General features: G+C 38.8%; 1 long non-coding RNA gene across 2 annotated transcripts; it reads right to left on the bottom strand.

Annotated features, from left to right (window-relative positions):
- Window positions 1-1111: 1111 nt before the first annotated feature.
- LOC109249411 (uncharacterized) lies at window positions 1112-12205 on the bottom strand. 2 transcript variants are annotated; one of them, XR_002072552.2, is made up of 3 exons: window positions 12085-12205; window positions 3912-3971; window positions 1112-1337 (listed from the first exon to the last, which is right to left on the bottom strand). It is a non-coding gene; the product is annotated as an uncharacterized LOC109249411 (long non-coding RNA). The 2 variants fall into 2 exon arrangements; XR_008423151.1 differs by lacking the exon at window positions 1112-1337 and adding an exon at window positions 2208-2339.
- Between the last annotated feature and the right edge of the window lie 1133 nt (window positions 12206-13338).

Below are 13338 nucleotides of genomic sequence, written 5' to 3'. Positions count from 1 at the left end.
TTTCATTTTCACTGCTAGCATTTGAAGAGAATTTAAGGATGTGTTATTTCAATGACAAGGTTTGAAATTTCCTTCTGTGTTTTGGCTAGAAATTTCTCTCTGCACCCTCTCTCCACCATGGGACAATGTCAGAATTCAAGACTAAGCCTATTAGCCTGGCATTTTCTTTCAGCACTAAAATTGCTGGAGCCAAACTGATCTTCAGACCCTTCCTCTATTTGCTGAGGTGCAGCTCACCTCTTACCTTCCTGGTGGCCTCAGGTGAAATCATGACTAGTACTTGGGCTCATGTTCAGAAATGATTCTCAGACCACCTGGCATATCCTTATGTTTCTCAGAAATAACTTCTGGCTACAGAGACATGTGCTTTATTTTCTCTGCTGAACATGATTCAGTAGTCTACTTCCCCTCAACTTGTCCAGTTCTGGTCCCTGTTCAACCTGAACTAGCAGGACTACCATTCAACAAACATGGTCCAAAGCATAAAGCCATGCATTGCATTGCACTGAGTCAGGGATGCTAATTGTCTGAAACTCTGTTGAACCAGAATACTAAGATAAACTAGAATACTTGGGGTTTAATCACCTACTTCAGAGTAGTTAATTATCAAAGAGAAATGTTGTTCTAATGTTGTACCCTCTGTTTCTTATGTGTTTTCTAATGCTGAGTCAAGAGAATCCTATATGGCAAATAATCATCATTCTTTCCTTTATCTAAATAATATTCAAACATCCCTAATAAAGATAGCAAATACTTCTTTGAAGTTTCTATGTACTTAGAATTGTCTATGTCTTGAACTCATCCAAACTTTGCTGATAGCACAGATGACCAAAGTAAGCAGGAATGATGAAGTTAGTTAGGGGCTCTGACTCTGAGGAGTCTGCCCACTCCTGCTGGTTTCTTCTCCTGTCTGGGTGCAATCATAGGAATGAAGGACTAGAAATCTGTAGAATTGCCATAACTAAGGTTCTGTACTACTTAGGGTTCTTCAGGGAAACACAACCAACTGGATGTGTATACACACATATATTTATACATATATTTATTTTATACATGAATTTATGTAAATGTGTATATATAATGTAAAAATAAATAAATAAACAGACACATATTTATGTATAGATTTATTTTGAGTAATTGGCTTACATGATCATGGAGACTGCCAAATCCAAAATTTGCAGGATAAGCTGGCAGTCTGGAGATCCAGAGAAAATCCCATGTTGCACTTCCAGTTTGAAGGTCATCCGTATGGAAACCCAGGGAAGAACCCATGTTGCAAATGCCGTCTGTTGACAGAATTCCCTCTTGCTTGAGGATGGTCAGTCTTTTGTTCTTTTCTTTAAAATTTTTTTAAATGTTTATTTTTGAGAGAGAGAGAAAGAGACAGAGTGTGAGTGGGGGAGGGGCAGAGAGAGAAGGAGACACAGAATCTGAAGCAGGCTCTGGGCTCTGAGTTGTCAGAACAGAGCCTGATGCATGGCTCAAAGTCATGAACTGTAAGATCATGACCTGAGCTGAAGTCAGATGCTTAACCCACTGAACCACCCAGGCGCCCCTCTGTCTTTTGTTCTATTCAGGCCTTCATCTGATTGAATGATGCCCACTCATATTATGGAGGGTAATCTGCTTTACTCAAAGTCCATCAGTTTATAGGATTAACCTATAATCCTAAAACCTATCCAAAAACCTATCCAAAAATACCCTCACAAACACATCCAGAATAATCTTTGACTACATATTTGGGCACCATGGCCTAGCCAAGTTAATATATCAAATTTACCATTACAGCCTCTAATTATATGTTCTCCTTTTCCTTTATTGACAAAGGCCTCAGGACCAACTGGTTTTCCTCTCTTCTTTAATGGCTGTCCCCACCTCATGGTTGCCTCTGGTTCTTCTGCTCCCAAGCCTGGCTGAAAATCCTTTCCAACAATCCTGAAGACAGGCATATAGGCCTATTTTGTTTGTGAGGTTTTCAACTGATAAAGACCAGGAACAAACAAGATACAATAAAAACTACAGATGTGGAGATTCCAGGCTTAAAAAATCATGCTCGGTTTTTCCCATCTTCAACCCAGTTCTTGATTCCCTTTCTGAGGTAGTAACTGGAACTGTCTGGCTTCTGTTGTCTATGTATATCCTTGAAGGTAGATCTTATCTAACCACTGGTCTCTGACCACCTGAAGTTCCAACAAGGTAAAACATAACCCAATGCAAGGGCCTTTGATCTGAGGAAGATTGTTTGCATTTATGATGAAATTTTCAACTCCCTGCTCTTCAAGCCCTGTTCTTCAAGCAAGAATATTCCCTTGGGTTATATTCTCCCTGGAGTCTTGTCCCTAGAGAGGAATTTATAAAATCCTTAGACCCTGTATGTAACCATTTCTAACTGGGCAGAAAATAAGCTATTCGTCCTCTCTTTTCTGCCTCTCACTGCATACCAGTAAAGTCGGGAATTTCCACCTTTTCCAAAGAAGAGAATGCTGTTGTAACTGTGTTGAAGCCCTGAGCCCTACCCTCTGGCTCAGCCTGGTCATCAGCCCAGACCCAGCTCCCAGTGCCCCCCCTTTTATCCCTGTCCCCTCCTCTTTCCAAAGCCAAGTCAGATGGACAAAACAGTGGGAAGTTTTGGCTTTTTCTCTCCTCTTCTTAATTGTTTGCACTCTTGTATGAATTTTACTGTCATTATTCAAGAGAAGGGAAAAATAGGCCAAATCTTAAGAATGGCAGAAACCATCAGAAGAGGGCACAGTGTTAAAATATGTGTGGAGCCCTTATTACATTTATTTTTTTTTCTCGTGCCTTCTTTTCCATCTCATCTCCACTGATAAAGATGAGTCCATGACCTCACCATTTGATGCCTCCATGACCCCAGCTACCTTCTCACTGACCTCAGTCTCACTGCTCTCTCTACAAACCCTCTGCCCTTCAACCCATCTTCCATATGGCTCTCAGGATATTATTTCCTAAAACATCCTCTTCAGAGAGATGTACCCCCATACAAAACTTTCAGTGGACTCCCAGTACCTACCCCAGTTTTTCCACAATCTGACCACAATCTTTCCACAATCTGACCCACCTTTTCCAATACGTCTACCCACTCTCTCATGGATTCATTGGTTTATCTATTCTCTCTATTAGATTTATCTAATAGATTTATCTATTTTATCTAATAGATTCTATCTATTTTATCTATGTGCCAGGTCCTAGTGATACAAATCTCTGTTCTCATGGGCTAACAACCTGGTCGGGAAAATGGAGACTCCAATAAGTCATTTCAATTAAGGAGGCAAGACAAGGCACCAGGATCCTCTCCCACATTTGTGTGAGCAAAACCTCTGTTCCCACTTGGCTGGTTTCCTCACTGACCACTGAAAAGGCAACATATTCCTTCCTCTGAACATTTGCTCAACGATCTCCCCTCTCTGTCCTGTCCTCCCACCCCAAATCCTATCTGTCCTTGAAGGCCCACATCATGTCCAGCCTGTTCCATTGCTTTTTTTCTGACCATGAAGCCCACACGGAACCATCATTTCTGTGTAGTCACAAACACTAATAATGAGCCCACAGCATCGTTCTGAGCAGCATTTGGTGCCCTGCAATAGGCATTCTGCATTCCAATCTGTCATGAGGGAATAGTCATCCCCAATCCTCTTAGCCAGGGTAGCTCATGTTGGGGGGGGAAGCAAGAAACACATCCCTATCCACCCCTTCTCCAGCCCTCAATGCTCTAGGCACTACACTTATGCCACCTTGTTTCTGCATAGCCTCTCTGCAAATATTGATTACATCTGCTTTGCAGAGGGGGAAAGACTAAGGCTACAAAAGGTAAAAGTAACTTGCCAAAGTTCACCCAGGTGGTCTGATTGGCTGCAGGATATGCCCCCAGGTCTGTCTCCTGAAGCACTCACCTGCTTTTCTGGCCACTACTACCTCCCTGGTCAGCACCCCTGAGGGTCAGAAGCTGCTTCCTGTTCAAGGGGGAGAAGCATGGTGGGAATCCCAGAGCCTGTACTTGCTGACTTTCTAATTAGGGACAATATTCCCTCCAGCTTCTGCATTGCAAAATACAGGAAAAGTTTCCATGCCTGAGCACATGACGCCTCAGGACCCCTGCTCAGCCTCCCCCAGCCCTACCTCACAAGCCTGTGATCTGACCTGTGTTGTTACTCATCTTCATTCAGAGGCAGACAGCATAGCATGATGACAGTGTGGCTCACAGGGAGCCGAGAAGGATGAAAAGAAGTAGCAGCCATGAGCGTGTGCTGGGTCGGGGAGGCAGACTATGACACTATGCTAGAGTCAGAGATTCAGATTCCAGCCCTGTCTCTGCTGCAATATTAAAAGCTGTCATTTACTGTATGCTTATGTGTCGGCCACTGAGCTAAACTCTTCACATGTTCTGTCTCATTTAATACTCTAGTCACTAGAGGCTAGCATGAAATGACTAGGTAGCTCTTCCAGTGACATCTTATTTCACTGGGTGCCATGTACAAGCTTTCTCAGCTTCTCTGCAGAGCCCTTGGGACAGGCTGTGTGTTTGAGGCTGTCAGGTTCCCCTGGGCCCCAAGTAAAGCACAAAAAAAGGACACGTCACTGAAGTTGGAGACACGTCCAGATGAGGAGGAATTCCAAACCAGGACAAAGAAATTCTTTCTCCACTTCCTGCAGATACACACATGTACCGCCACCTCAGCCAGCCACTCCTTCATTCTCTACCAGCTCTTACAGCTTCTTAGCCATTCCCACAATGTCTCTATTATTCTACTGGGCCGTGGAGAATGTGCTGATTTCACCCTGTATCTACACATACACACAGATGCACACACGTGCATGCACACACATTCTTACTCATAGAACTGAAGGATGGGAGTTCTGAAGGGATACTCAGACATTCTCTAATGGGCAATAATAAAAACATCCTTCTATATCAGAAGTGTTTCTCCACATTAATCCACTCAAAAAGTTAAACTAGGAGTTTGAACTGGCCTGTCATTTCCAAGATCGTGTCTCTCATTTCCCTTCTGATCCCTGTCTCCCCAACATTCCCTGAAGGCAAGACAATGGTTTATCCTTATTAGTAATGCTTCACAATTTATTTTCACATTTATCAGTCTAACAGAATACTAGCCCACCCCAGAAGAACAACTCACAAGTTGAAGGTTGGGTGGAAGGAGGTAACATCAACCCTCCTCTGCCTCCCATTACCTTTGGATTCAAGATAGGGTTTTTTTTTTCCAGCTGTATTCACAAATAAAATTGCATATTTTAAAAGTGTACAACATCAAGATTGAAATATGTATACATTGTGGGGTGCCTGAGTGGCTCAGTCTGTTAAGCATCTGACTTTGGCTCAGGTCATGATCTCACAGTTCGTGAGTTCTAGCCCTGCATTGGGCTCTGTGCTGACAGCTCAGAGCCTGGAGCCTGCTTCAAATTCTGCATCTCCCTGTCTCTCTCTCTCTCTCTCTCTCTGTCCTCCCCCACTCACACTCTGTCTCTGTCTCTCTCTCTCTCTCTCTCAAAAATAAATAAAACATTAAAAAATTTTTTTAAGAAATATGTATATAGTGTGAAATGATGACCACAATTTAGTTAATGAATACTTATGTCCATCATCTTACATAGTAACGACTGTGGGTGTGTGTATGTGTGTGTGTGGTGAGAACACTTAAGATCTAGTCTCTTAGCAACTTTCACGTATACAATAGTGTTGTTAACTATAGTCACAATACTGTACATTATATCCCCAGAACTCATTTGTCTTATAACTAAAGTTTGTAACCTTTGACCAACCTCTCCCTATTTTACCCCTCAGCCCTGGGCAGCCGCCATTCTTCTCTGTTTCTAGGAGTTCAAATTAATTTTTTTTTTTTTGGTTAAACTTATAAGTGAGATCATACAGTATTTTTCTGTGTCTGGCTTATTTCACTTAGCACAATGCCCTCAAGATTCATCTGTATTGTCATGAACAGTAGGATTTCCTTTTTGTGGCTGAATAATATTCCATGTGTGTATGCATCATACATTATATATACATACATACATACATACATATGTATGACATACATATATACATGTATACATATATGTATATATGTATGTGTGTATGTATATATGATACCATTGAAATTTTGATAAGGGATTGCCTTGAATCTGTAGATTGCTTTGGGTAGTATGGACATTTTAACAATATCCATTCATCTGTTGATGGACACTTGGGTTTCCATATCTTGGCTATTGTGAATAATTCTGTAATTAACTTGAGAGTGCAGATATCTCTTTTTGAGATACTAAGTTCATTTCCTTCAGGTATGTATTCAGAAGTGGATTTTCCAAATTATATGGTAGTTCTACTTTTAGTTTCTTGAGAAATCTCCATTCTGTTTCCCATAGTGACTGCACTAATTTATATTTCCCCCAACAGTGCACAAGGTTCCTTTTTCTCCACATCTTTACCAACACTTGTTGTTTTTTGTCTTTTTGAAATCTTTTGTCTTTGAAATAACAGGTTTAGGTGATATCTCATTATGGTTTTGATTTGCATTTCCCTCATGATGAGTGATGTTGAACACTTTTTCATGTACCTGTTGCCTATTTGTGTGTCCTCTTTGGGAAAATGTCTGTTGAGGTCCTTTGCCCAGTTTTTAATCGGTTCTCTGCTTTTTTTGCATTTGCATTTGCATTTGCATTTGCAAAAAAAAGCAGAGAACCGATTAAAAACTGGGCAAAGGACCTCAACAGACATTATAGCTTCAAGACATATCAGATCTAGGTTGTGCAAATGGTTTCTCCCATTCCATAGGTTGTCTTTTCATTATGTTGATTGTTTTCTTTGCTCTGAAGAAGTTGTTAGTTTCATGTAGTCCCTCTTCTTTATTTTTGCTTTTCCTTCTTGGGGTTTTGGTGTCATATCCAAAAAATCACTGCCAAGACCAATGCCAAGGAGCTTTTTCTCTCTTTTCCTCTAGGAGTTTTATGGCTTCAGGCCTTACATTTAAGTCCTTGCTGCATTTTGAGTCAATTTTTTGTGAGTGGTATTGGGGGCCCAGTTTTGTTCTTCTACATGAAGATATCTAGTTTTCCCAACACCACTTGTTGAAGAGATTGTCCTTTCCCCATTGTGTGTTCTTGGCACACTTGTCAAATATCTGTTGACAATATATGTAATGGGCTTTTTCTGTGCTCTCTATTCTGATCCATTGGTTGAAGTGTCTATTTTCATTTCCCCTACCATACTGTTTTGATTACCATAGCTTTGTAATATGGTTGAAATCAAGAAGTGTAATATCTCCCACTTTGTTCTTTCTCAACATTGCTTTGGCCATTCAGGTATTTTGTAGGCCCCCAAGAGGTTAGGATTGCTTTTTCTATTTCTGTAAAAGATACCACTGAAATTTTGATAGGGGTTGAATTAAATCTGTTGATTGCTTTGAGTAGTATGGACATTTTGACATTAATTCCCCAATTTGTGAACATCGAATATCTTTCCATTTATTTGTATCTTCTCTAATTTCTTTTATCAAAGTCTTAGAGTTTCAGTGCAGGCTTTTTATCTCCTTGGTTAAATGGATTCCTAAGTATTGTAAATGGAGTTGTTTTCTGTTTCTTTTTCAGATATTTTGTTATGGTATATACAAATGCAACTGATATTTGTATGTTGATTTTATATATTGAAACTTCACTAAATTCATTGATTAGTTCTAACAGTTTTTTTTGGTAGAGTCTTCAGGGTTTTCTATATATAAGATTATATCATTTGCAAACAAAGAGAGTTTTACTTCTTCCTTCCTGATGTGGATGCCTTTTATCTTTTTCTTGCCTGATTGCTCTGGCTAGGACTTCCAGTACTATCTTGAATAAAGGTGGCAAAGGTACACATCTTTGTCTTGTTCCTGATCTTAGAAGAAAAGGCTTTCACCTTTTCATAACTGAGTATGATGCTACCTGGGTTTTTAATATGTGATCTTTACTATGTTGAGGTACATTCCTTTTACAGCTAATTTATTGAGTGTTTTTACCCTAAAGAATGTTGTTTCATCAAATGTTTTTTCTGCATCTATTGAGATTATCATACGATTTTTATCTTTCATTCTATTAATGTGATTTAAAACTGATTTCCATATTATCAAAGCATCCTTGTGTCTTGGGAATAAATTCCACTTGATTATGGTATATGATCCCTTAATGTGCTGTTGAATTAAGTTTGCTCATTTGTTGTTGCGGACTTTTGCATCTATGTGCATCATGCATATTAGCTAGTAATTTTCTTTTCTAGTAATGTGCTTCTCTGGCTTTGATTCAATCTTGGTAGTTTGTATGTTTCTAGGAATTTTTCCACCCTTCTAGGTTATACAATTAGTTGGCATATAATAATTCATAGTAGTGTCTTATTGTCCTGTGATATCAATTGTAATATTTCTGATTTTATTCAAGTCTTTTTTTTTCTTATTTAGCCTAGCTAAAGGTTTGTCCATTTTGTTTATCTTTTCCAAAAAAGCAGCTTTTAGTTTCATTGACCTTATCTATTTTTTAGGGTCTATTTTATTTATTTCTGCTGTCATCTCTGTTATTTCCTTACTTCTACCAACCCTGGGCTTAGTTTTTTATTCTTTATTTAGTTAAACTATAAAGTTAGGTGGTTGGAGATACTGTTTTTTTCTAACATAGGCATTTATCTTTATAAACTCTCTTATAAACTGCTTTTGCTTCTTCCCTTAAGTTTTTTAAAAATTTTTTTAATGTTTATTTATTTTTGAGAGAGAGAGACACACACAGAGGGTGAATGGAAGAGGGGCGGAGAAAGAGGGAGACACAGAATCGAAAGCAGTTTTCAGGCTCTGAGCTGTCGCACAGAGTCCAATTCAGGGCTCGAACTCACAAACCACAAGATCATGATCTGAGCTGAAGTCGGACACTTACCAGATGGAGTCACCCAGGTGTCCACCCCTTAAGTTTTGGTATGCTGTTTTTCCATGTTTGTTTGTCTCAATATATATTTTATTATTTTTAAATATTTTATTTTATTTTATTTTTTGAGAAAAATAGAGAGACAAAGCATGAGCAGGGGTGGCGGGGGGGCAGGTAGAGAGAGAAGGAGACACAGAATCTGAAGCAGGATCCAGGCTCTGTGTTGTCAGCACAGCTCGAGGTGGGGCTTGAACCCACAAAACATGAGATCATGACCTGACCGAAGTTGGATGCTTAACCAACTGAGCCACCTAAGCACCACTCAATATATATTTTTTTAATTCCCCTTTTGATTTCATCTTTGATCCATTGGTTGTTCAGGATTATATTGTTTAATTCCCCATATTTGTGAATTTCCCAGCTTTTTTTTTTCTATTTATTTTTTTGTCTCATACCATTGTGGTCCAAAAAGATACTGTATATAATTTCAATCTTCTTAAACTTGTTAAGACCTGTTCTGTGATCTAACATATGACCTATCCTGGAGAGTGTTTTGTGTGCACTTGAGAAGAATGTGTATCATGCTCCTGTTGGACTGAATGTTCTGTTGGATCCATTTGGTCTAAAGTATAGCTGAAGTCCAATGTTATCTCATTGATTTTCTGTCTGGATGATCTATCCATTGTTGCAAGTGGGATTTTGAAGTTCCTTGCTGTTATTTTATTACTGTCTATTTCTCTCTTTAGATTTATTAATATTTACTTAATATATTTACGTGCTTCAACCTTAAGTTCATATGCATTTTCTGTTATTGTATCCTCTTAAGTAATTGACCCCTTTATCATTATATAATGACCTTCTTTGTCTCTTGTTACAGTTTTTTAACTTAAAGTCTATTTTACCTGATAGAAGTATAGCTACTCCTGCTCTCTTTTGGTTTCCATTTGCATGAAATATCTTTTTGCATCCCCTCACCTTCAGCCTATGTGTGTCCTTAAAGCCGAAGTGAGTCTGTTACAGACAGCATACAGTTGAGTCTTGTTTTTCATCCATTCTCCCACTCTGCCAACTGATTGGAGAATTTAACCTATTTACATTTATACTAATTATTGATAATTAAGGACTTACTATTGCCATTTTGTTAAATTTTTTTTTGGCTGTTTTGTAGTTGCTTTGTTTCTTTTTTCTCCTCTTACTGTCTAACTTTGTAATTTGGTAATTTTCCATAGTGGTATGCTCAGATTGCTTTCTTTTTATCTTTTGTGCATCTACTATAGGTTCCTACTTTGTCATTACCACAATACTTACATTAAACATCTAATAGTTTTAACAGCCTATATTAAGCTGATATTTAATTTCCATCAATACACAAACTCTACCCTTTTACTTGCCCTTCCACACTTTATATTTTCGATGTCCCAGTTTATTTCTCTTTATATTGTATGTACATTAGCAAATTATTATACCTTTAGCTTTTTCATTCTTTTATGTTTTAACTTTTATACTAGAGTTAAGTGATTTATATACCACTACTACATTATTAGAATATTCTGAATTCGACTATTTTTACCAGTGAGTTTTATATATATGTTTTCATGTTACAATTTAGTGTCCTTTTATTTCTGCTTGAAGAACTTCCATTAGCATTTTTTGCAAGGCAGATCTAGAGGTGATGAACTCTCTTAGCTTTTGTTGTGTTTAAGAATCTTTGTCTCTTTCTCATTTCTGAAAGACAGCTTTGCCAGTTCTTGGTTGGCAAGGTTCTTTTTCCTTCAGCACTTTGAATATATCACCTCACTCACTTCTGACCTATAAGGTTTCATCTGAGAAATCCACTGATATCTTGTGTATGGGGGGTGCTTTTGTATACAATGAGTTCCTTTTACTCTTATTGTTTTCAAAGGTTTCTTGTCTTAGATTTTTGAGCTTTATTACCATGTGTCTCAGTGAAATCCTCTTTGGGTTGAATCTCTTTGGGGACCTATGTACTTCATGTACCTGAATGTCCATCTCTCTACCCAGGTTTGGAAAGTTTTCAGCCATTATTCCTTTAAATAAGCCGTCTTTCCCCTTCTCTGTGTCTCTGTGTCTCTGTCTCTGTCTCTGTCTCTCTCTGTCTCAGTCTCTCTCTCTCTCTCTCTCTCTCTGTCTCTCTCTCTCTGTCTCCCCTCCCTTTCTCCCCATCCTTCTTCTGAGCTGTTCATAATACATATATTGTTTCACCTCTTGGTGTCCTCTAATTCACATAGGCATTCTTCACCTTTCCATTCTCTTTTTCTTTTGTTTTCTGACTGAATAATTTCAAAAGATCTGTCTTTGAGTTCACAGATTCTTTCCCTTGCTTGATCAAGTCTGATATTGATGCTCTCTATTGCATTTTTTTAAATTTCATACATTGAATTCTTAAGTTACAAATTTTGGGGTTTTTTAAATGATTTCCATCTCTTTTTTAACCTCTCATTTTGTTCATGTATTGTTTTCCTGATTGCATTAAGTTTTTTATCTGTATTCTCTTGTAGCTCATTGAGCTTCCTTAAACAATTATTATGAATTCTTTGTCAGACAATTCATTTATCTCCATTTCTTTGGGGTGGGTTACTGGAAAATTATTGTGTTCCTTTGCTGTAACACATTTTATTTTATCGTGTGTGTGTGTGTGTGTGTGTGTGTGTGTGTGTTCCTTGAAGTCTTGCACTGTTGTCTTTGCATTGAAGAAGCTGTCACCTCCTCCAGTCTTTACTAACTGTGTTGGGAAAGAAATACCTTCACCAGTCTGTCCAGTTAAAGATTTTGAGGCTTTCTCAGAACTTTTCCTTTCTTGAACACACTTCACACTTCGTCATGAAGTGCACATGAGCCAGTTAGGTGAACCACAGGTGAGGCATCCTCAGTGTCTTGAGGGTGGGCTTCCTGATGCAGTCTGTGAAGCATTTATTAGAATGAATGGCAAGAAGTTAATAGCATCCTCTTAATTAGTTCTGAGCCCCAGTTGCTGTACCTCCAACCTCTCCCAAACCCTCAGAAGCATCCTGCACAGCTGGGGAAGTTGGTGCCCATTCATACACTGTTGCCTTTCCCCATGAGAGAAATGTAAGCCAAAGGAGTCTCTCTTGGCACTAAGCAATGCCAGCTTGGGAGAGGGGTAATGCAGGAAAGTGAAAATGTTTATCTTACCCTCTTCAATGCACCCAATCTCTGATTTTTTTTTTTTTGATCCAAAAGAATGCTGGAACTTCCTCACTGGACTTCTGGACTCCCACAAAAGTACTTTCATCCATGAGTGACTGTCAAACCAATGTCCTGTGGGGGGATGACAGTAAGAAATTCCCATTCTGCTATCTTGCTGACATCACTCGTCTCGGGATTTGTTTTAGATTTCATGATTCTCAAATACCTCTTCTTCCCAGAGATGCCTTCTGCATATCTTTAGGGGAGATGGGATCAAAATGTCATTAATTCTAGGGGATCCTAAGCTCTCCTTTACTTTTTAGGATGTAAAAGACTTCTACTAATTTTATAGATTTGGTGACCTCTCTTCCTGTCAGTTCAAGGTAGATTTGATAATGAACATTTTCAAATGTTTCTTGAAAGCTTCCTCACTCTCATCTTTCTTGAGTTTATACTCTTGTTCCTGCTTTTCTTTTTCTCTCAGGATAATGTATCAGTTAAAACCTAGTGCTTTGGGATTGACTTGCTTGGACTCCAACACCTGCTAACTAGATTTGTGAGCTTACTTCTTAGATGGGAAGATATCTGCTCAGGTGGATTAAAAATTAAGTAGGATAATGCTTGCAAAATGCTTAGCAGAGTGACACATACTAAGAGCTTTTAATTGGTTATTTATTGTTCTTTTTCATGCAGTTATAGGCATTTATTGTTCACAATGCTTATCCACCCCTCCTCCCCACCACCCATCTGTTATAGGTTTTAGCTATAACCTGCAACAAAGACAAATAGTGTAGCAGAAGCCTATTCAGCAAGTAAGTTAACTTCTTGGAACAACTTAAAACTAGAAATGATGGGTTTCTTCACAGAACCCAGGATTGGCCCAAACCTGATTTGGAGCATAAATAGCTCTGGCTATGGGAATCTCAGGGCTAAGTGAATACAGCTAAAAGTCAAATAATTTCTTCATCTATGGAATGACAAAAATGTATATATCCTTTGATTTTGGCTCATGATGTCTTCTTTTTCCTTCTTCCTAAACATGCACCTCTGCCAAACTTTGTGTACTCTTGCTCCACACTCTTCCCTCTGGAGCCAATCTACATACAGGGCTCACTTCCAGGTCTTTGTTTTCTGAAGCTGTTGCTTCAGCCCCCACCTCTTTCCAGACCTCCAGTTCCAAATTTCCAGCTGTGGGATGCTTCCACTTCAATGTCCCACCAGCAGCACCTCAGACCTGACAAGTAGAAAACAATTCATTAT

Source organism: Panthera pardus, unplaced genomic scaffold, assembly GCF_024362965.1.
Source record: "Panthera pardus isolate Hobbes unplaced genomic scaffold, ASM2436296v1 HiC_scaffold_17, whole genome shotgun sequence".
NCBI lineage: Eukaryota > Metazoa > Chordata > Mammalia > Carnivora > Felidae > Panthera > Panthera pardus.
Note: the sequence above shows the minus strand (reverse complement) of the source record. Positions and strands in the feature narration are given on the sequence as shown.